Below are 24,175 nucleotides of genomic sequence, written 5' to 3'. Positions count from 1 at the left end.
GGCCTGACTAAATGTGGTTATTCCAAAGACTCCTCAGTAATTCTGTGCTCTCTTCACTCCAGAGTTAACCTCAATTTTTTTTTTTGTAATAGATATGCTTATAAAGGTGGTCTGTGGAGTCAGTTTTGGTATAATGGCTCTCTGCTTTTCTATACACTTTCAACATAAAATCATACATATGTTTCTCTGGAATACTTTTTAGCATCCAAATCCAATCTAATCACATTTACAAACTCAGTAACCTTTTTGAAATCATATTTAAAAGTTATTTGAGTCAAGTTTTTCCTGATGAAATAATAATGCAAAAATAAGTCTTAATATAAATGCAAAACAGCTGAAGTTATTTTTAAAATTACAGTAACTTAAAGGCTTAAAGAAAAAAAAAATACAGCAGTCGCTTATCTGAACAGAGCTCATTGATATTAAAAAAATCCCAAATGGTTTCTGAAACCTGTAGGTGAAATGCATGTCCCTCTGAATGCACAGATCTTTTTTATTTCCCCTAGAATTTTGTAGGCATGACTGGTTTTTAAAAATGAACAGGTGATGTAGGCTGAGGGAAGAGGCTGCACTAAAGCAAAGCAAAGGATTCAGAACATATCAGTAAATGAACAATTGGTAACCCCCTGTGTCGCCATTTTCTTCTCTGCTTTATCCTCATATTTTTACACAGTTAATAAGGGGAAGAGCTGGGACCCCAGCAGTTCTAGCTCCATATTCATGGCTCTTTCCAATTTACCACAACTGCCCTAAGCAGTGTTCATTAATCTTTGGAAATTTTCTTCTTTATATGGCAGATTGCTAGATCTCACTATTATAGCAGATACCTCTAAACCAACGTGCCAAAACCAGAACCTGTCCTGTCTCTTTGCACCTAAGCCTGTTCCGTTTCATGACCTGTACTATCATTGTCATCAACTCAGGTTCTCAACATACTGTAGCTCATATTTGATTCTTCTCTCTTCCCACTCTGACATCCATTCATTCTTATAGATTCTGCTCTCATGATGCCTCTGAATCCCTCCCCCTCTTGCCTTCCCTGCTGCTGCCACCCTAGCTCGAGTCCTTATTATTATTATTATTATTATTATCAATTAATTGTACAACTGCAATAGCTCCTAACTGGTCTCCTAGATCCTGGTTCTGTTCTTTCTTCCAGTCTCTCCTTTATAGTGGAGAGACTGTGCTTCTGTTCTTACTCCTGGAATCTCTTTCCCTGTCCATAATTTGTTAAATTCTATTCATCATATGAAAACCATCGCACATACTCTTTCTTCTTTCTCCACTATGGTAGGGTGATTGCATCAATGACCCAAATTAAATGGCATCCCTGTGTCTATGTCCTTTGTTCTGTTAGTTAATGGTTTCTTCCCAAACCGATACTGGGCTTGTTCATTGTGGCTTGCTTTTGCAAATGGGAAAGTAGCAAACTTGATTCAAGCAAAGGTTTACATATAGCATGGGGCAATTTCTGCTTTCTTTACCCCTTGATCCTCTGAATTTTTTCCTGAGGACACATCCACAGAATCCTACTGGAAAAGGAGAGTAGTGTGGAATAGAACAAAGTCAGCCCAGGTTGATGCAACCAAGGCTATCCTGGACTAAACATCCAACATCTGGCCACAGATATGTAATTGAGCCCAGCTAAGATCAGCAGAATCATTCAGCTGACCCTTAGACATATGAGCAATTATCAATTGTTGGTGTTTTGGGTATAAGTTTGGGGGTGCTTTGTTATGTAGCAATAGCTAGTTAATACATCCAGTATGTTTTCTTCTGAAATACTTCCATATTGTATGTATTGTTATTTTAGCATTTATTATGTCTGACTTCAGTTGGACTGGGTCCTTTATGTCAGGGGCCACATTTTTAAAAACTGCAGTATCTAGCACATAACCTAGCACACAGTGGGTACTCAATAAGTATTTATTTATTTTATATAATTTTACAGTAACTCATCCCTCCCCAATCTTTTACAAAACGACTGAGTCAAAATGTTTTTTTTTTTTTTGCCATCCTTTCAGATTTAGCAAGAATATCTGTTTCAGTCAAGTCCTTGCTTAAGCTGTGAAAGAAAAGGCTTACTCTATAAGTGCTTGAAAATTAGTGTTTGTTTTTAAGTTTCTTTCTTTTAAGCCTGACATTTGGATAAGCCTCTTGTTTAAGAGGAGAAGCAGTCCGTCAGTTCAGCTCCAGTTCATGTCTTGTGACTTCCAAGGTGGGGGACATGTGCTGGATCTTGGATTTGGGGAGGATGCTTCCAGGGTAGGGGAAGTATAGGGCTTTGGAGAAAAGAAGGGGAACGGGAGCCCGTGAGGAACATCTACACAGTCTTCCTTTCCCCGTCACCGTAAACAGTGGTAAAGTACGCATGGACTTTTAATTCAGCCATCTTTTCCCTTTTGGCAAACTTGAATCAAATTTCATAGAGAATACTCTACAAGCAACACTGGTGGTTGTTTCCATGCAGAGAGGTGAAAATGACTAAAGACTTTTGAATTTTTTTCAGCGTGTTTGTGCATATTTCTGATAGTCTATGAATCTTCTGTAAAGATGTTAGTATTTTTTTTTTTTTTTAGTTTATCTATCTACTTATTTAGAGTGCTCGTGTGAGTGGGGGAGAGGCAAGAGAGATAGATAGAGAGAGGAATAAGAATCCCAAGCAGGCTCCACACTGTCAGCTCAGAGCCAGATGCAAGGCTCGATCTCAGGAACCGTGAGATCATAACCTAAGCTGAAATCAAGACTGGGACAGTTATCTGATTCAGTCATCTAGGTGCCCCTATAAAGAGACTTCAGATAACACAGTGAATTTGTCTTTCCTATTTAAAATTCAAGCTACAGGGGCGCCTGGGTGGTTCAGTTGGTTAGGCATCCAACTTCAGCTCAGCTCATGATGTCATGGCTTGTGAGTTCGAGCCTGCATCGGGCTCTGTGCTGATAGCTCGGAGCCTGAAGCCTGCTTAGGATTCTGTGTTCCCCTCTCTCCCTGATCCTCCCTACTCATGCTCTGTCTCTGTCTCTGTCTCTCTCTTCTCAAAAATAAATAAACATTAAAGAAGAATAAAAAAATAAGTAAAATATAAGCTACAAAATATTTAAATTATGCTTGTACATTAAGTACCAGTTATTGATTTCACAACCAATGGCAAGTATGTCGTATATATATGACATATATATGCTATATATATTTCTGCTCATATTCAGTTGACCTTTGAACATGGGTTTGAACTATGCAGATCCACTTGTATGTAGATTTTTTTTGGCAAATACAGTATAGTACTATAAATGTATTTTCTCTTCCTTAAGATTTTCTTTTCTCTAGCTTCCTTTATTGTAAGAATACAGTATATAACACATGAAACATACAAATATGTGTTAATCTACTGTTTATGTTATCTGTAAGGCTTCCAATCAACAGTAGGCTATTAGTAATTAAGCTTTGAGGGAGTCAAAAGTTATATGTGGATTTTCAACTGCACAAGGGGTCAACACCCCTAATCTCTACATTGTTCATGGGTCAACTGTATACCCTAAATTATTTTTGGGTCCATTCTCTCAATCTCTACACCTTCCCCCAAGCCCATAGCCTGCCTGGTAGAGCATTGTATGCATAGTAGACATTTAGAAAATTTACCATTTCTTAGCCAACCCTACCCTCTGCTCCTTTGAGCTTTCTGAAACATTAGACATTCCTATCTCCAATCTCCTTGGTACTAGAATTGGCACATTTGCTATACATCAACACTTGGACAATGACTAATGGCATCATCTAGGGAAGAACAAGTAGCAGATTCGTGAACTTCATTTCTTTTCAGCCTTTTATGCCAAGGCTAATTGCTTGTTTAAGTAAGTGCATCTGACTTGAATAGCAATTGAAGATGTTTGGGGATAGTTTGAGTATTGAATTTCACATGCAGTGACCAAGGCTAAGAAAATACAGGTTAATGTCCTGAAAACTTTTAATCAATACAGAGGCTTTTCCTTACAGAAAGAAATTGGCCTTGGCAATAGACAAAATCAAGGGTCAGAAATTGAAATGCCCATAGAGGTCAGACAGGTGACAGAAATCAGTCAAGTAGGTGGGGATTGTGGTGAATTGGCCAGCCGCTCCTTACTTTGACTATCGTCATGGGGGGAAGGCAGGCCCAGGATGGCCAGATCACCCAATTTTTAAAGCCAATCTGAAAATTCAAGTTTTATTTAAATGTGATATTTGAGTTTTAATTATTGACAGCTAATTCAAGAATATGGATTGCTCTCAAGGCTATCATTTTGTTTCCTCTAAGCTAAACAGAGACGATTTATGGATTTTCCAAGTGTTCTATCCTCACTACAGGAATTAACCATTATTCCGTTCTGACCTGTGACAGCTGCATCACAGGGTGTGATGGGAAATTACCTAGGGGACACCTGGGGCTGAGTTCTGAGTGAGCATCATCTATTGAGCAGAAAATCTGTTTGTATGAATGTCTCTGAATATATTTGTTTCCTGTTAAAGTAGTGCTTCCTGTAAACATGCTGCATCTTGTGTTGGAAATAGCTGGGAAAACTCCTCCTTTAGTGAGTGAGGGGCTAATTATTTAGTGACCTATCCTCGGCCTCAGTTGAGACACTCCTCACATGGTTGGGTATGGTCCCCGTAAAACAATGCCACAGATCAGAGGTTTCATAGGACCTTGGGGAGCTATAGCACGGGACAGCTAGGAGAATTCACATCTTACCCCAAAGAAAATCCCTACTCATAGGGATTTTGGTAAATTGCATCTACAGGTTATTACATTCAAGGTGAGCTTTGAGGTATAAATTTGTAGGATGTTGTTCTCTACCTTCACACTGATAACAATTGATCAACTGATAAACAACCATGCCCCTATGTCCCCAGAATGCTCCTTTGTTACCGTGGACACCTTGTTTCTTTCCCTGGATTCCTCAGCCCTCCTGCAAGATCCAGGCACTACAGTGTTAACGCATTTCCCTGTACAGCAAAGGGCAGGCTCTGTTCTCTTTGCTAGTGCCCAAGCCATACCAGCTTAAAATATCTAACTGTTATCTTGGAACACTTGAACTAGAATGCCAGGACTCCATAAAAAGCAACACAGTTCAGGTATTAGAATGTTTTATTCTTACTGCTTGCCTTCTGGTAGCCATGGGCTAGCAGCAAGCCTGAGATGAGTGGGAACAAGCAGCTCAAGGAACAGAACACATATTTCACTAAAAGCCAGAGGTCCTTTGTTCCAGTCCCAATATGTAGTAGATGCCCTGAAGCATAAATTCGTGAGTTTCATCTTGCATTTTTCTATTACTGGAAAATTTCAACTGGCTAATTTTAAAACATAGATTTCTGCGCCCCCCCCCATCCCCCACAAATATGCAGGCTCCGCACACATACTCTGTGGTAGCTGCGAAACAGTTGGAGAATTCCCCGTGTTCAGTGACCTCAAACTCACACTTCAAGCTGTGCTGTGGTTTCTTGCTAGTATAATAAAACATACATGAGTTGTGACTGGCTGCAGAGTCAGGAGCGGGTGTTTCAGTGTTAAATAATCTGGCTCCATTAATTTTGGCGGTTGCTGTCCATGTTTCTATTTTTGTCCCCAGTTAGAACCGTCAAGAAAGGAGTCCACCAGACTTCCGCAAGTGCTTTTGTAAAAATGTCATTTGCCAAATCAAATGTCCGAGGCAGTGATCACACTTTCACAGTTACACACGCCCGTCACGTGCTTTTCCATAAATGACTACCCGAGAGCCTGGGCAGAGAGCAGAGATGAGGCGCGGAGTGAGAGAGACAGTAATGAGGAGACAGAGCCTGGCTTTCACAAACAAGCCTTTCCCCTAATTGCTCCCTCCTGTTGCAGCCACCATGGCAGCAGCAGCAGCCTCTGACCTCAGCTGCTGTGGTCTCCCCGGGCGATGAGAAACCCTGCAAGAGCAGAGAGGAGCAGGGCCGACACAGGCATGCAGAACATCCCTCATCTGATAACCAATCAAAATCACATGTTGTAGTTTCGAGATTGTCAGGGGTTGAATTGTGCCCCCACCATATTCGTGTTGGAATCCTAACCCTGGTACCTGAGAATGTGACCTTATTAGGAACTAGGGCATTGCAGGTGTAATTAGTTAAGTAAAGAGGAGGTCAAACTGGAGTAGGTGGGCCTTTGATCCAAATGACTGGCGTCCTTATAAAAAGAGGAGATTTGGACACAGACACTCAGAGGCGGCATGTCATGTGATGATGGTGGTTGAGACTGGAGGCATGCATCTGTAAGTCAAAGAACACCAAGGGTTGCAGGAAACCACCAGAATTTAAGGAAAGACAAGGAAGGGTTCTCCTCTACAAGTTTGAGAGGGAATGTGGCCCTGAAGACACTGATTTCAGACTTGCAGCCTCTGGAACTGTGACATAATAGATTTCTGCTGCTTGAAGCCACCCACTTTGTTTTGGACACCATTGGATACTAATACAGAGACCATGCCTCAATTTTTGCGTCAGGAGGCAAAGTTTTGAATTTAAGTGTCTGTTCTACTTACAGTGCTCCAAATGTCTGAATTCAGGGGAATAACGTCTGTTGACATTATCAACTGTGATGTTGATATTTTCCTACCTGTAGAACTCCCATCAGAGGGGCATGAAAACTCAGAGATTGAGAACGCGAGCCATGGGGTCATTCACGGGCTCGATCACTTAGGGGCTGTGTGATCCTGAGAATGTTACTCAATCTCTTTACTTTTTAGGTTCATCATCTGTAAAATGAGATACTAATAGTGTCTTCCTCACCTGATGTTTCATAAGGATTTAGTGAGGTAAAGCAGTAATCCATGTTCACTCGGCAACTATTTATTGACTCATGGTATGTGCTGCATTTACAGTTAAGGAGGGAAAATAAACAAGAGCATAGACAAATGAGATAATTACAAATTCTGACAGACTTGGTAAGAGATCAACAGGGTCTTGAAAGAAAGTGTAAATGGTGGTGGGGAGGGGACACACTTTATTTTTTATTTTTTAAAGTTATTTTGAAAGAGCGAGAGAGAGAGAGAGGGAGAATATGAGTGGGGGAGGGGCAGAGAGAGAAGGAGAGAGAGAACCCCAAGCAGACTCCAAGCTGTCAGCACAGAGCTCGATGTGGGCCTCGATCTCATGAACCATGAGTTCATGACCTGAGCCAAAAACAAGAGAAAGATGATTAACTGACTGAGCCATTCAGGTGCCTCTGGACCCACTTTGGATAAGAAATCCAAGGACTACTTCTGGGAGAAGGTCAGATTTCAGCCAACACCAAAAGGATGAATAGTGTTAGTAGAGTGGAAAGTTGGGGAAAGAAATCAATGGCAGAGGGAGCAGCTTGTACAAAGGCCCTGAGGTAGAAAGAGCATGGCATGTTCAAAATGTCTCTTTAGGTTAGGGGTAGATGGCTACAGTGGTTTTCTATTGCTATCATAACAAATCACCACAAATTAAGGAGCCTAAAACAGCATCCGTTTATTTATTTTTTTTTTTTCAACGTTTATTCATTTTTGGGACAGAGAGAGACAGAGCACGAACGGGGGAGGGGCAGAGAGAGAGGGAGACACAGAATCGGAAACAGGCTCCAGGCTCTGAGCCATCAGCCCAGAGCCCGACGCGGGGCTCGAACTCCCGGACCGGGAGATGGTGACCTGGCTGAAGTCGGACGCTTAACCGACTGCGCCACCCAGGCGCCCCGAGCATCCGTTTATTATCTCACAGTTTCTGTGGGTCAGAAGTCTGGGCACAACTGAATTCTCTGCCTAGAGTCTGTCAAGGCTGAAATCGAAATGGCGGTCAAGCTAGTTCTCATCTGAGGCTCAGGGTCCTCACTGGTGCTTGGAACTTCTTTTTCACACTATCCATGTGGCTCTTTATATTTTTAAGCTGGCAACAGCAGATGAAGTCCTTCTCAGATTTTCAATCTGACTGCCTTGCTGGCCTTTGCTTTAAGGGCTCATGCGCTTTTTATTGGACCTACCTGGGTAATCCATGATACTCTCCCCATTTTAAAGTCAATTGATTAGCCCCTTAAACCTATTCACTGGAACATATTCACAGGCGTGACAGATTCACAGTCTTGGGGATTTGGGTGTGGGGTCTTCTCTCCCCCTGTAATTCTGCCTACCACATCATATGACTTGGAGAGGAATCTGATGAAGTAGGGCCTTATGGATCATTGTGAAGGTTTTGAAATTTAATAGCAATAATTGTGGTAATTACTATCATGTAGTTACTATGTATACCATCTATTTATTAGATTCCAAACATTACAAAATATAATCTTATTGGATCCTAATAGCCTTTTGAGAAAAGTACCACTATACTCCATTTACAGATGAGGAAATCGAGGCTCAAGTGACCTACCCAAGATTTCACATTTCCTGGTGACTCCCTATTTAAGCCCAGGTATGTCAGTTTCCAAATTCCATCAGCATTTTTTAAATGTTTATTTATTGAGAGAGAGAGAGAGAGAGAGAGAGAGAGAGAGAGAGAGAGAGATTATGCAAGAAGGGGGGGTTGGGGGCAGAGAGAGAGGGAGAGAGAAAATCACAAACAGCTGTCAGTGCTCAGCCTGATATGGGGCTTGATCTCATGAACCTGTGAGACATGATCTGAGCTGAAAATCAAGAGTCTGACATTAACCCACAGAGCCACCCAGGTGCCCCCAAATTCCATTAGCATTTTTATTTTAAATCCCCCTTACTTAGACGTGCATTTAAGATATATTTTTAGAGGTTTCAACAGGGACTTTTCTCTTCTTATGGGTGAAAGCATAATTGATCTAACTAGATGTTTTTCTTTTTGAGTCTCTTAACCATGCCTAGGGGAAGGCTGGTGATTCCAACCATCAGGTTGTAGCCCAGGACTATAGCAGATCTGGCGTCTTATACATTAAAGAGTTTTAAAGAATTTCTGGAGCTCCATGAAGCAAAGCTTATTTAATTTTTGATATACTTTTCTCAAAATTCAGTTTGTGGGCTTTTCATTTTCATGGGCTCAGTATGAGTTTGAATACTATCACCTGCTTTGCCTTTGGAAATACCTTGATTTTTGTTGAGGGCATTGAACTTTGAAATTTTTCAAAGCAGAAGTACACATATGCCAGTAAGGCAGTGTTTAATAATGGGGCCATAGCATCCACATTCTAATCTTCTTCAAGTATCTCATTAATTATCTGTATTTTGATGACAGTTAGAAACCTGCCCATTTCCACAAATTGTTTCATAATAGCTAGGCAGAATCTTGTAGTCCTGGGGATTGTAGAGGAACACATTTTTACACGAGCAAGGCTAGAGAATATGCCTTGCTCTTATCCCATGGGCCTCCTTGTTCACCTCTTGGTCCATCCTGCCAAGGAAAAGGTTCTAGAGATCTGACTCCATGCTGGGGACAAGAGGTGATTAATCACATATTAGTTCCTGTTCCATCATCAGGCGCCTACATATACAATGGCCCCTTGTGTTTAAGGGTCTGGTAGACAGGAAATATCGAGGACTATTAATTGTGGAGTCACCTCCAGGGGGTAGTCAAACCTTTTCCAAGGACCTGGGTGGGGGGCAGGGAGGCGGTGAGGAGATGGACTCTGTTATTCTCTAGGAAAGCGGGTGGAAATGTTGCAGGAGAGGAGGGAGTTGGGGAAGGTATGTCCCACTGATTGGAGCTGTGTCCTGGGAGATTGCCCAGCAGGCATATTTTGCAAAAATGGTCCAGTGCCAGTTCCCAGGTGTCTGCTGACTGGGGGCAATTCATCATTAGTTAATATTTCAGTGCCCATTGGATGCTGCTTCCCTGTGCCCCCTGTGGCTCCAGAAATGCTTGCTTGAGGATATGCTGCTAGAACCCAGGACTCCAGGAGAGAATAAGAAACACACGTGCATTCCCGTTGCCAAAAACCATTGCTTTGCAGCTGCATTACAAAAACAGGTATCAACACATTTAAGCCATGCAGGAGGGGGAAAGAATTCCACCCAGAAGGAAACTTTGTTTGCCAAGTTTCTTGCCAGTTTTTCCTATACAGGGGGTAGGAAGCATTCCCAGAAAGAGAATGGCAAATGAAGTTACAACAAACTTAGAAAAGGCAATTCGCAAGGGAACAAGATCTTCAACAAACGAAAAAGTGTAAATGGTAATATTCCAGCAAATTAGCTCCTAGAGAAGCCCTTAGGCAGAACTGTAAGCCATTATAATTAAGGATTTGGAAAATATCAGTATTTAATTAGAGCCTCTTTTCTTGGTGAAATGCTGTTGCGTTGCTGTAACTTCAGGTGTAAACAACTAAACATACCCATTTCTAAAACGTGTTTTGTTGCAAGCCTAGAATCAGTGCTAGTGTTAATTTGCTTATCTTGTGTCTTCCTCGCCTGTTTTTTTGTTTTATTTGTTCGTTTCTGATCAGAGCTGAATTTTAAGAGCATTTTTATCTTTAGTTCCCAAATACAGCCATCTCCAGTTCCCAGGCTGTTCTAGGTATTTATTCACAAACACTGGGGATCATCCCATAAACATACCAACTCGTCTGTAATCTAATAAACACGGTTCCTCCAATATTTAATGCATATTTGTGGCAGTTGTTTCAGACAAGGAGTTTTCAAATCCATTCCCAACCTAATCAAGTATCTTGACAATAGCAAAATGTTTCAGCTTTATCCCTTAACAGCAGCAAACATTATAGAAATTGGTTTGTGCCGCATGAAATGCTGATTAAAACACACACACACACACACACACACGGAATACCTGGTGCCTGACTCACATCAGTCTTAGCCCCCACTTTTTGCACCTGCAATATTCCTGACAGCAGATAAACCTTTATTCCTTTGCCTATATAGGGACGCGTGTAACTCAAAATGTTTTCCTGCCGTGATGGAGAAGATGAGGCATTATCAAGACTAACACTACAATTTAACGCTTCAGAGGAGCAGTGTATATCATTACTCCCTCTGTAGCCAAGCACACTAATTAATATTTATTGCACCTGTCAAGCCAGTAGCCACGGCCAATCCATTCCTGTGGCAGTTCAATGGGAGACTGGACACCATATTTCTCCTTGGCAGACACGTTTGGGTCATCAGCAAAGACAGAAGCCCCTTTCCCCAGTGAGACATCGTAAACGCTCTCTTTGCTCTTGCAAAATTAAACCATTAATTCTTTTCGCGTTAATTTTTATCCTTGTTGAGAATTGCTGTAAAAAGCAAGTGGGGGGGGGGTGGAGAAAGGATGAGAAACCACTGCATGTTCAGGATCAGCTGTCTAACATATTTATTAGAAGAAGGGCTTTTGGAACCCATGACCTTTGCTTTGTATCAGACATCCCTTAAAGGTTACAGACATGTGGGGGGAAACATGGTTATAAATCCTCATGAAGTTTAATCAAAAGTGGCAGACCACCCAGCAGTAAACATGTTATTAAAACTCTTTGACTTAAGACTTTGTTCAGCATTGCCAACAGACCCCCATCATCAACAGGTAGCTGGCAGTGGAATTAATTAAGCGAGGGTAAAATAATAGATGAATTCTCATGTTGCACCTACAGCAAGGCATTTGGCACCGAGAGCGGAGAAGTTTCTATCAAGGCTGTGAATCATTCTATAGTGCATCTGAGTAAACCCAGCACGGCTGTGGAACGAAGTTTACTCAAAAATTTAATTAGGAGAACATGTAAACCGTACTGGAGAAAAGTAGGGCACCAAATGCTGCTTTATTTTACTTTCCTTTTTTGCTAATTCTGTCAGGAGCACCTGTGCCATTAGAACCACGTGACCCAAACTGCCAAGCTTTTGATTAACAGGAGGAATACTGTGAACTGATCACTGAAGATTATCAAGGCCATTATACTTTCCCTTTGAAATAATTGCTCTTCCCTTGAGGATGACAACATTAATGCTGATGATAACGAAGCAACAATAGCAATAATAATAAAAGAGCCAGCAGCTTCTGAGCTGGTATGATGCCCCAGGTACTAAGTGCTTTACATACATTATCTCATTTAATTCTTACAAGCCGTGGAGGGAGGAATTATTAGGTCCATGAAACAGATGAGTAATTGAGCTATAGAGAAGGCTTGTAACCCCTGGCACCCACGTATAGTCTGTTATACTCCAGAGCTGTCCTCTAGGATGCAGGCTTCTTTGGAGGGCAGTGGGGGTACCGGGAGAAGAACCCATTTACATAAGAGAGCAGCATCTCTGTAACCTCTCTACTGCTGTCCTGTGGCTCCTGCTTGGGTCGGTGTTTCCCACCAGCAGTGTTACCCATGTCCTGACCTCTGGAATTAGACTTTCCACACTGGGCTGGCCGGTTAACTCATGCCTCAGCCTCAAGTTCCTTATTATAAGTTGGGGATATTTTTCCCCTTTCCTAGTGTTGTTATAAAGATGAGATGAGGTGACATATGCAAAACCTTCAGCACAGCGCAAGCACTCATTATTATTAGAAGTTTTGTAGGTGGTTTTCAAACGGTGGTTTTCGAAGGGTGGTCCTTAGAGCGGCAGCATCGGCATCACCTGTGAACGTGTGTTAAAATGCAAATTCCTGGGCCTGCCCTAGATTCACCGAATCAGAACTTCTGGGGGGTGGGCCCCAGTTATTGCATTTTATTCTTTTATTTTTTTAAGTTTCCTTATTTATTTTGAAAGAGAGAAGGAGAGAGGGCGAGTGAGTGTGAGCAGGGGAAGGGCAGAGAGGGACAGGGAGAGAAAGAATCTCAAGCAGGCTCTGCGCTGTCAGCATGGAGCCCATTGCAGGGCTCAAACTCACTAACGGTGAGACCATGACACGAGCCGAAACCACGAGTCAGATGCTTAACTGACTGAGCCACCCAGGCGCTCTCCAGTTATTGCATTTTAACAAGCCTTCGTGTGATGGTGATGCTCTAATGTCTGGGGACCACTGGTCTACATACCAATGCTTCTTATTGACGAGTTACATTTTGACTGCTGGACATCTGTTTTCTCCTTCCTTCGGATAACGATTTTGGCAGCTTGCTCACCATCTTTCTCCTCTTTAACTCTTGGTGGGTGGGGTAGAGAAATCAGCTGGCTTCCCTATTTAAAGTAAGATTTTGACTGGGAAACTTTGCTCCACTAGTGGCTCACCTGTTTGTCTAATAAATGTCTCCTGCTTTTCTCTGCTGTTCTAGTGAAAACTGTGAGGCCCTCTGGGTAGGAGCTAATTCTATGCTCTGTGGATTGTCTGCCTCACTTTTTAGTCCTAATGATTATTCCTAATAATAATAATTACTGAAAGCTTTTCTTTGACTTGATTACTGCTTCATGCTGAAGAAAAAAATCCCTTCAATTTTTCTTTCCTTTTCTGAGGCCTGACAAATGACTATTACCATGTTAAGTCACTCACCTGTGTAAAGCAGAGATTTTTATTTATGTCTCTGATGTTTGTTCTTTAATATCTGTAGAAAAACATAAAATTTGTGTTAAATTGTAAATGGGGACTTTCATTCTAAAGAAGGGTCGGCGGCTTTTCCCTTTTACTTGCTTGCCGTATTTAATTCAACCTTAGAAGACTGGTACACGCATCATTTCCTCCTCATCTCTGTTTCACTGTTGAGTGAAGTGTTCTGAATTAATTTTGTTAAATTATTAATAGCTCACTATTGGAAAACATTCCAGCACTGGAGTTTATATTTCATCATGCGCTGTGAAGTAATATGGTAGATTTCATGCACACGAATGAATATGCGTCTAGTGGTTAGGTGAAATTTTGGTTCTGGCCTACCCACAATGAATTCTCATGAAGCCATAATTTAATAATGAAGTGGATATTTTAGTTTTCATTAGATCAGGACAGTTTCCTGGGAATCAAATGAGAATTAGAATTACAGAATGGGCTGGGTCATTCATTTATTTCACAGAAATGTGCTAAGCACTCTATTAGGCACTGGCAATACGAGGGGTTAAAAGGAGATATGGCCTTTGCTCCTAAAAACGTTATAGTCTAGTGGGGAAGACATACATTAATCAAAGAAATACCAGAATAAATATAAAATGACAGTCATGATAACTGTTACAAAAGAAGGGTGAAAGGTATGTAAGTGTGAGCATATAAGAGAAATCGACCTGGTTTTCCCTAGGAAGTGGTGTTTGCACTGAGGTGAGGGAGAAGCATGATTTCTTCAGGTGGAATTGTCATGGGAAAGGGTACTTTGGAGAGAAGGAACAATGTATACAAATGTCCTGGGGCAGGAGGGAGCATAATAGCTAAGTGGGGCTGAGAAAAGGTCAATGTGGCTAGGGATCAGGGAACAATGGGGACCCATCAAGGAGTTTAAAGCAGAGGAAGATGTGAATAGATTTAGGTTTTGGCAAGATCACTCTGGTTGCAGTGGGGGTATGGGTTGTCAGGAGACCAGAATGAATGTAGGCAGACTAGCCAGTGGGCTATTTCAGAAGAGATAGCACAGAAGGGCTGGATTGGGGTAGAAGTGGCAGAAATAGAATGAGTGAATGTAAAGATAATGACAGGATGGTGATGGGCAGAGAGGTGATTCTCTGATTCTGGTGTGCATAGGAGTACTCGTAAGCAAGCTAAGAGACCCCTGGAAGAAAACCATGTTTGCCAGAGAAGCTCGTGTCTGCTTTTGGACTGTTGAGTGTGGTGAGCCAAGGGAGTGCTGGATATTTGGGTCTGGAGCTCAGAGGAAATTCTAAAATGTCACATGTACACTTGGATTTATCTGTATATACGTGATGATGCAGCTATAGGCATGGATGAGAAGAGGGGGCATAGATTCCTATTTTAATGAATAGCAACATTTAATGCTAAGTAGAGGAGAAGACAAAGAAGGAATGGCCAGAGGGAGGGAAGGAGAAGAGAGTGAGGTATCATTGGAGCTGAGGAAAGAAAGAAAGTATTTCAAGAGAGTAGGAGTGGCCAACAGAGCCAAAGTATGCCTGAGAAAAGACCAGCAAAAGGTCTATTGGATATGGAGAAGCCCATGGTTTGGTTTGCTTGACACTGAATCTTGGGAAAACCATGAGTGATAATAACATAACAGTGGTCCCTGATAATAATTGAGATATGTGCTGTTGAGGTTATCCATCTCTCCCTGCCTGAACCCATCTGCCTATGGCCCAAGAGGAAGGAGAACAGAGAAGAGGACCCACTGAGGTATGAAAGGTCATGAAGCACATGCAAAAGCAGGCTCTGGAGACAGACATCAAAGTTTAGATTCTGACTCCAAACTACTTAGTTTGGCGGAATTTCTTCATCTTCCTAAGTTTCAGTTTCTTTATCTGTAAGATGAGCATAACTATTTTACAGGTACTTGTGAGGATTAAGGAGAAATGGATCAAAATCTTATCAAGGTACCTGACCCACAGTAAAGGTTAAAAACAATTGTTTATTTAATAACTGAATGATGAATTTCAGGCAAGGGAATAAGGAAAAGATGTGTTTTAGCAAGATGACTCTATCTATCTATCTATCTAACTATCTATCTGTCTATCATGTATCAATCAGTCAATCTATCATCTATCTTCTACCTATATAAATGACTTCATAATTGGAAGAATAACAATAACTAAATACAAAGAAAGTTCATTTTTGTTACCTTGGAAGGGAGTTTCTAATAGTGTGCTGTAGTCCTTTTCCCCAGGTGATTTACCTTTTCAGCTAATGCCTTTCATGAGGACATAACAATATTCTTAAGAAATGTACAGATGGTAAAGTGACATGAATATGGAAGTGATAGCAAATATAACTTGTGACAGAATAAAGATTGAAAATAAAACAAAATAAATGGTCTGAATCAAATCGGACAAAAATTTGACAAATCAACTAATAAACGAACTGTACAAATTCAGGACGGTATGATCCATGTGACTTTTCTGGGCAAAGGCAGTTAAGAGCACCAAGCCTTCTCCATAATTTCACTTTTCCCTTGACTTAGGGCTGGATGTAGTGGGGTACTCTGAGGTCCTAGGAATGTGCCAAAGCCTTGGTCCATGAAGGACTGTGTTGAGGAGAGCCCTTCCTCTGCCCTTGCCTCCTGATCTGTGACTTCATGTCACCTGAGAAGTGCTCAACTATTACAAACTATTACAAGTTAAGCCATAGAGATTTGGGGACTATTACCACAATAACCACCGTTATTCTTTGCTAAAAAAACAACAACAAGCAAAAATAGAAACAAAAAACCCCACTTCAGTCTTCAGTAATATTAATAGAAGTATGGTGTCTAGTTTAATGGGAAATGGTATTCTGGAAGAAATCATCTAGAAGATACCAAATGACTTGACCACATTTTTTGTATTCTGTTAGTAGAGCTATATACTTGATCTTTAGGTTCTTGGCTTCACACCTGAGGCACTCAATAAGTATCTGTCAAATGAATAAATATTAAATGTATACATTCAGGGGTGCCTGGGTGGCTCAGTGGGTTGAGTGTCGGACTCTTGATTTCGGCTCAGATCATTTATGGGATTGAGCCCTGTGTCTGGTTCTGTGCTGAGCTTGGAGCCTACTTGAGATTCTCTCTTTCTTCCTCTGCCCCTCTCCCCTGCTTGCAGTTTCTCTCCCTCTAATATTAAAAAAATTAAATAAAGTAAAATAAAATAAAAATGTATACATTCAATGGCATGGTCACAAGGAGAGGTGGTAAACTGAATCCATGTCCTATTAAGGGTGGTTAGAGGAACTGAGATTGTTCAGCTGGGAGAAAATGAGACAGGATAGGTATCACCAACTATAAAAGTACCATGTTATAGAGGAAGGATTAGATTAGTTCTCTGGGAGTCCACCTTGGAAATGCAATAATAGGTTGAAGTTAGACATTTCTGTTCATTGCATGATGATGGAACTTATGGAGGTCCCTCATCAGTCAGAGATGTTCAAAGGAGAAGAGGCCCCTTACTGCATTTCAAGTGTTTAAGCCAAGAGTGAGTGACAATCAGTTGGGGGGATATTATTGAAGAAAGTCAAGCACTGGATGGAATCCTGCATAAGATGCCCCTTAAGACCTCTTACAACCCTAAAGTTCTATGTTAACATGGTTCTAAATTAAACTTCATCTGGAGATAGTCGACAAAAGGCACTGATCCTAGAGAGTCCTGTGGTGGGCCACACATGACTTGTCTATAGTAAGAGTAAATGTCCTTTTCATCTTTTAAATAGTAGTCACTGTTTTGTTCTTTATAGGGCAGAGATTATTAATGCTTTTTCCCAGCTGTCTTCTCCACATTTCTAAAGGTGGCTCTGCCTTATAATTTTTTTTATCATGAAAACAATATTCATAGGAGGGTTTTTCTTATAGGTGGTCTTAAACCACTGTAGAGAAGTTTTAGCTGAAGCTCAGGTGATTTGAAATCTATTGCATATCAAGTTGTGTTGCTCTGAGTGCCCAGCAAATGCCAGGAGCTCTATGGATTATAGGCACCTTCAAGAAGGTTCCATTCTCAGCTGTTAAAGTCAGTTCTGCCACTGAAGTTGATGAAGACCCGGAGTGTGATCCCAGCTTTGTGCACACCGTGACTTGTAGGAAAGCTGTGAATACCTCCTGAGTGAGCGTTTCCATTCACAAAACAGAGGCACAGCAATCGGTTTTCCTGAGAGGGATATTGTAGAGATAAAAGAGAACAGGTGTGAAATTGCCTTTACTTTTTAGGAGAAATAAGAGAAACTTGGGACAGTAGAGCCCAGGTTTATATTAGTTATTCTTTTAAGAAAGTACTTGGAGTCTAAAGGATGGGTCTCATTCTCTCATAGTCTCCACATTATGCTTACCAGCTACGTCTTCAACTGAAAAGTTAATATGGTACACCTAAAACATCTAAGGTTCCCTTTACTGTCATGCTAATATGTGAAAATCAATGCTCATTACTAAGAAACAATTATTTGTCTGAGGGTCAGTTGACTAAATGGTTAATATTTAATAAAACCAATAGGGGTAAAATTAGAAGTTTAGTAGAAATTCCCATCTGGCACAATTGTAAAGAGATACAGAGGAGAATAAGGTACATACCATCTATTTCTCTAAGAAAAGATGTAAATGTAAACGAAGTAGTGTGCCAAAGTTTGACGAGAGTTTTTGGGGAAATATTTAGATTGTTTCCGTGAGGTCACTGATATTCCTTAGGGACTGTTAATTCCCTCTGAAACTTTAAATGCCTTAATATGTTCTGCAGATATTTTCTGAGTAAACACCAGGAATGAATACATTGACTTTTAAAGTGAATTCTTTATTTTATTCACAGTTGTCATGCATTCTATTTCAAATACTACTCTGGCAGAAAAAGCTCTAATTTGAGAGAAATACCAGATAGTTCTACCTAATATAATGAATTCAGCAGGACTTGAGCCTCTCCACACTCTCATTTGCTCTGCTAACAAAGTCTTTGCCTCCGTTCAGGAAACTCTCACCACTCCCCACCCGCCAACCCCTGAATGTGTCAGGTCCTTCGTTGGGCATGAGAGACACAAAGGATGTGTGACACAGAGTCCCTGCCCTGGAGGAGCTCACAGTCTAGAGCCACTGTGAAAAGATGTATCTGGTGCTCTAATACTGGGCTTAGAATGAATTTGAGGCTAGATTAGCCAGGAACATCCTGCGAACAGTAACTTAGCTTTGATTATTCTTTTCTTGAATCTTTCTCTTTCTTAAAGATAATGTCTTGGGCTGTGAATCCCATAGGTTTTCATGTAGCCCTTTCAGGCACAGAAATAAAATACTTCAAGTCCTAAGGATGGGCTTTATTCATGTTGTCCAGTGGGGTGCTTTGCATCTTGGGCATATTGAATTAATTTCCCCCACGCTGGCTGCTCTCACCACATTAGAGCATTTGCAGTTGTTATGGACTTAACTGTGTGCCCTTAAAATTCATATGTTGAAGTCCTAACCCATCATACCTTAGACTGTGACTGTATTTGGAGATAAAGTGTTCAAAAAGGTAATGAAGGTTAAGTGAGGTCATATTTGTAGGTCCTAATCCAATATGACTGATGTCCTTATGGGAAGAGGAAGAGGCATTATGGACGCACACACTCAGAGGAAAGGCCATGTGAGGACACAGTGAAAAGTGGCCATCTGCAGGTGAAGAGAGAAATCTCAGGAGAAATCAAATATGCCAACACCTTGATCTTGGACATCTAGCCTCCCGAACTGGGAGAAAATAAATTTCTGTTGTTCAAGTTACCCAGTCTGTGGTATTTTGCTATGGCAGCCTGAGCTGACTAAGACAGCAACTATTTTTGATACTTCAGTTTTGGTAAGGTTGCCAAATTGAGCAGTTATTCCTAAATTCTCCTCCAGGTTCTGCACATGGCTCGAGTCCCAACCATTCTTTCATGCCTCTATGATCAAAGTTCCCTAACTTTTTCTCCAGACTTCCCATAAGATTTGAAAATTTTCAAGGCTAAAGAAAAAGAGGAAATCCATCTTTCTATTTGAACTCTGCAAATGTCACCTCAGGAAAGGCTTGACTGTCACCTCGTTCTCTCCCCAGGAGACAGGGATGGAGAACTTGGCTGAGATGTAATGCTGAGTCCCCACAGTGATGTTTAAGTTTCAAAATGTCCCAAAGAAAGTGCATGGTGGTAGTAATGGTCTGGCCCTGCCCATCTGCAGTGGGGCAGTATTGGGTTAACTTCTTAAAATCCCAGGTGTTGGAAATGTACCTGCAGGAGCTTCATAAAGACAGGTATATTCTAAGGCAGAAAAACTAATACGAGTTCAAATTAAAGAAATGACATGAAATTGCATTTCTTAAGGAGGGAAATAACACTCAGGAACATTAAATGATTTAATTATGCTTGAAAGAGCTTTTTGAGCTAAAAATGCAGCAAAAGCAAAGTGTGTTGGGATATAAAGTTTGAGAAAGCAGCCATAAGAAAAATCTTGAAAGCAAAGTATGCAAAGTCTGTAATCACCCATAGCCATATTGAGGGCAAGGAAGACCCTCCATTAACATTCATTTTGCTTCTTCTGGGACAAGGACCTAGAAGAATAGGGCAATACTTTTATGTATTCCTGAGGCTTAATTGTCACCAGTGGAAAGAAATACCGCAAGTCTCAAGATTCTTCAACTTAATAGATCTCAAATATATTAATGTATATTTAACATATAACATTAAAATTAATCAACATTTATTCTAGTTTCCTTAAGGACACACATATAAAAAATGACCACTATCAGAACCAACTGATTATTGATATAGCAAATACTTTGTTATTAACACCTGACACATTTTAGGTGTGTGTGTATAACATAACAACATAACATAACATAACATAACATAACATAACTGGTATATATATATATATATATATTCCCTATGTATATATATTCCCTATATATATATTCCCTATATATATATTCCCTATATATAGATTCCCTATATATAGATTCCCTATATATATATTCCATATATATATTCCATATATATATTCCATATATATATTCCATATATATATTCCATATATATATTCCATATATATATTCCATATATATATATTCCATATATATATTCCATATATATATATTCCATATATATATTCCATATATATATTCCATATATATATTCCATATATATATTCCATATATATATTCCATATATATATTCCATATATATATTCCATATATATATATATTCCATATATATATATTCCATATATATATTCCATATATATATTCCATATATATATTCCATATATATATTCCATATATATATATATTCCATATATATATTCCATATATATATATATATTCCATATATATATTCCATATATATATATTCCATATATATATATATTCCATATATATATATATATATGGACACTCCATACGTGCCAATTATTTACTAGATTCTTACTTTGTTTAGAAGAGGGTCATGGGCATATTTACCCCCAAATGTTTTTCTGGTAATGAACTAGCATTCTGAATGGAATCTGTCATTTAAATAGATTCTTTAGCCATCTCTGAATCCTCAGGTTTTAGTTCTAAACTTTAAACAGAATATAAAATGGTCCATGTGGAATGGGACGCAACGTCCCCCTGACTGAACAGTTCCTGGTATGGTGCAAATTTTCTTTTATGGTGCCAATTAGTGTCTGACTTGTCTTTTTGCCATGTGATGAATTAAAAATGCATGATTTGGAGGCTGGAAAGCTAACCAGCTTCTGGATAGAATCCCCCGGACACTGCCATTCTTCCAGTTGATCTTTTTGCCCTCCCTGTGTTGGCAAGTACTGCCTCTATCGCCCACTGCTTACATTTTTCCCTAACAGATGGTTCTTTTTACTAGTCAAGATCCAATCTGGTGATTTACTTTAATATGCTTTGGCCTAAAGAATACCCACGACAGACAGCTAGCACAGCCTCCCGAAGCAAAATTTTGCAAAGAAAAAGTTAAGTCGACACATGCTATCTAGACTGCGTTCCATTTTATGCACACCATAAATCAGAATATTTGTCAACAACAATTAAAATGTAGTTTCCCCGGTAATAAACATTACAGGGGGGAACAAATCAAGTTTCATTTATTCTGTCAGAAACCGAAGGCGAGCGCTTCATATTATTTTGTGGATAATCTCTGAGGAGTAAACTAAGCACAATTACATTCTTGATTTTAATTAAAACTCTGGGTACCTTTCAAGTTCCGTTAGGGAGATGTCCTGGGTCTGCTTAGCTGAGGTCTGCACCGTGAAGTTAATTTGACATATAACATATTTTTCATGAGGTAACTGTCGCAGGAAGCGGTTTGTAAGAGCAGCCTCTCCAGTGCCTGTGGGCCCCACAAAAAGTAATGACTTCTCCTGAAGCAGCAACTTCGCCAGGAAGTACATCTGCATAACGGTCCCCGAAGCCCTCCCAATAATGTCATTAAGGTGGAAAAAATCAAAGGAAAAGGCGCCCAAAAGATGCCGTTAAAAATGTTTCATTACTCACTGTACACAGAACAACAATAGAACTGAGTCATGGAATCATTTCAAATCACAATAAAAGTGAGACCATCCCCAAGTACCGGAAAGGGTGGTGGAGGCAGACACGATGGAAAGTGAGGCTGGACCTGGGACTCTGGAAGGCCACTGGGGAAAGCCCGTGTTCCTGCTTCTGTCTGTGAGGACCCTGTTCTTCAGGACTGGGCCTGAGGCTCCACCAGCCGCTAGTTTTTGTGTTATTTGACCAGGGGTTGGCTTATAATCTACTGATTTTCTCCTTGGCCTATTTTTTCAACTTAGTTCTGCAAAGTAATGAGCAGAAAGCTCAATGAGCATGCTCACTGGTGTGAGCTGAGTTGTGAGGGGCAGGGGACTGGACTGTTAAGGGGCCGCACACATGGAGCCTCTTCCCCATCCTCACCGTAGCCCTCCTCCTCACCCATCCTAACCAGGGTTTCCCTACACTGGAGTCTGAAAAGTAGATGCTCCTCCGGGGCGTTTCTTAAAATCCGAACAAACCTGAGCTGCTATTGGCCTTTGGAGACCGTCTTCTCCAGCTGGTCTGTTAATTCACAGATGGCGAGGCTAAAGCAGGAAAAGAGAAACAACAGCCTTTCTGGGTCTCTCCAGCCACATGTATTCACTGCCACCCTTGACTCTGAAGGGCACCTGATTCATACTTTCATTTTGGAGCTTTTCACTCTAAGCAACGATTGCTGTTGCCGTGATATTTATCACATCATGTAATTATTATATAATATTAATGTCTATATTCATGCTACTGTGCATTAGGTCTGTATGGCTTGTTTACTACTCATTGCATGTTCGTGCCTTTACACACCATCCATCTTGAGCCCCACCTCCATCCCCTGGTGGCTACCATTTTACTTTCTGTGTTCTACAGCTTTGAATTTTTTAGCTTCCACATACAAATGCTGTTGCACTTGTCTTTCTCTGTCTGACTCCTCTCACTTAGGAAAATGTGCTCAAGTTCCATCCCTGTGGTCCCAAATGGCAGGATATCCTCCTTTCTCGTGCCTGAATGATATTCCAGGTAGTGGTATTTGTTACTGTTAATAACTCCAAAGCCTGACTCTAATGGATCTGTAAATAAGTGTGCTGCGTATACCATTTAGTATATACCTGATTCTGCTTTAAGTTGTTGACATAAACCATCTTTAACTTTCATAATAGTCTTCGGAAGAAGTGAGTATTATAAACCCTGCTTTTCAGATGAGCAAACAGAAATTGAGTGAGTTTAAGCAAGCTGCATGGAGTAACATAACTGCCAAACACTGGCAAAAACCAGCACTCCAGCCTGAGGCTTGCCAGAGTCAGTGTTCCATGCTGAACTGCATCATGGAGGAGAGTGAGGGGCTTGATGTGGATGCCTAACACTTAGAGAGAAATAGTGAAATAGTGGGCTTGTGCTGGCTTTTGAACTGGCAGGATAGGACCCTGTGCTGTAACAGTTATGTGGGTAAGAGGATTACCCCCCCCCCCCCACACTCAAGGAGACCCATTCCCCTTTGGCTTCTTACTTATCTTACTTATTCTCAGTGCAATCCTAGCACAGGGTCACAGAGACTAGGAGCTCAACAATCATCTGTTGAATACAGAAATGACTACAGACTGATGGCCCAGGGCTTATTCCCTCATTGCTAACCTTACCTCTTATTTTGCTGCCAACATTCCAATGAGGACTTTTTTTAGCCATGAATGTGTCTCTCCTTCCTATCTTCCCCGAGTTTCTACAGGCTTATTTATATCACCGTCTTTCCAGGACTTATTTTGAAATTGTGGACTTCTTTCACAAATATAGAAATCCTCAGTAAAGCTGGTAGTTATTCTCTGAGTTGGTACTGAGCAGGGTAAGGAAAATAAATAAACACACAAGAAACAAAGCCCGGTTAGACCTAATCCAATTCTGGCCACACATTTTATGTATTTCCCTGGGTAACTTCTCTTCACGAGATTTTGATCATCAGAGAACTTAGGGCCGATATCAAGATGGATTACAAAAAAAAAGAGTAGATCTTAAACGTTATCACCACATACACACAAAATGGTAATTATGTGAGGGGATGGAAGTGTTAACCAGCCTTACTGTGGTAATCATTTTGCAATATATTTGTTTATAAAATCATTATGTTGTATACCTTAAACTTACATATGTTACATGACAGTAGTATCTCAGTAAAATCTGGAGAGGAAAAAGTACCATGATGAATATACACTGCCACCTTTTAATGGCTTTCGAGGCTCTTTCTTAGTAT

At 40.5% G+C, this 24,175-nt stretch overlaps 1 long non-coding RNA gene across 1 annotated transcript in view; it reads right to left on the bottom strand.

The window, feature by feature from the left end:
- LOC123590683 overlaps window positions 1–21,773 on the bottom strand; it is a 53,637-nt gene extending 31,864 nt beyond the window's left edge. Inside the window, exons 1-2 of the long non-coding RNA XR_006708923.1 lie at window positions 21,607–21,773; window positions 13,364–13,415 (exon numbers count right to left, since the gene is read on the bottom strand). This is a non-coding gene — a long non-coding RNA (uncharacterized LOC123590683). The remainder of the gene's footprint in view (window positions 1–13,363; window positions 13,416–21,606) is intronic.
- Window positions 21,774–24,175: the final 2,402 nt, after the last annotated feature.

Source organism: Leopardus geoffroyi, chromosome B4 (genome assembly GCF_018350155.1).
Source record: "Leopardus geoffroyi isolate Oge1 chromosome B4, O.geoffroyi_Oge1_pat1.0, whole genome shotgun sequence".
Taxonomy (NCBI): domain Eukaryota; kingdom Metazoa; phylum Chordata; class Mammalia; order Carnivora; family Felidae; genus Leopardus; species Leopardus geoffroyi.
Note: the sequence above shows the minus strand (reverse complement) of the source record. Positions and strands in the feature narration are given on the sequence as shown.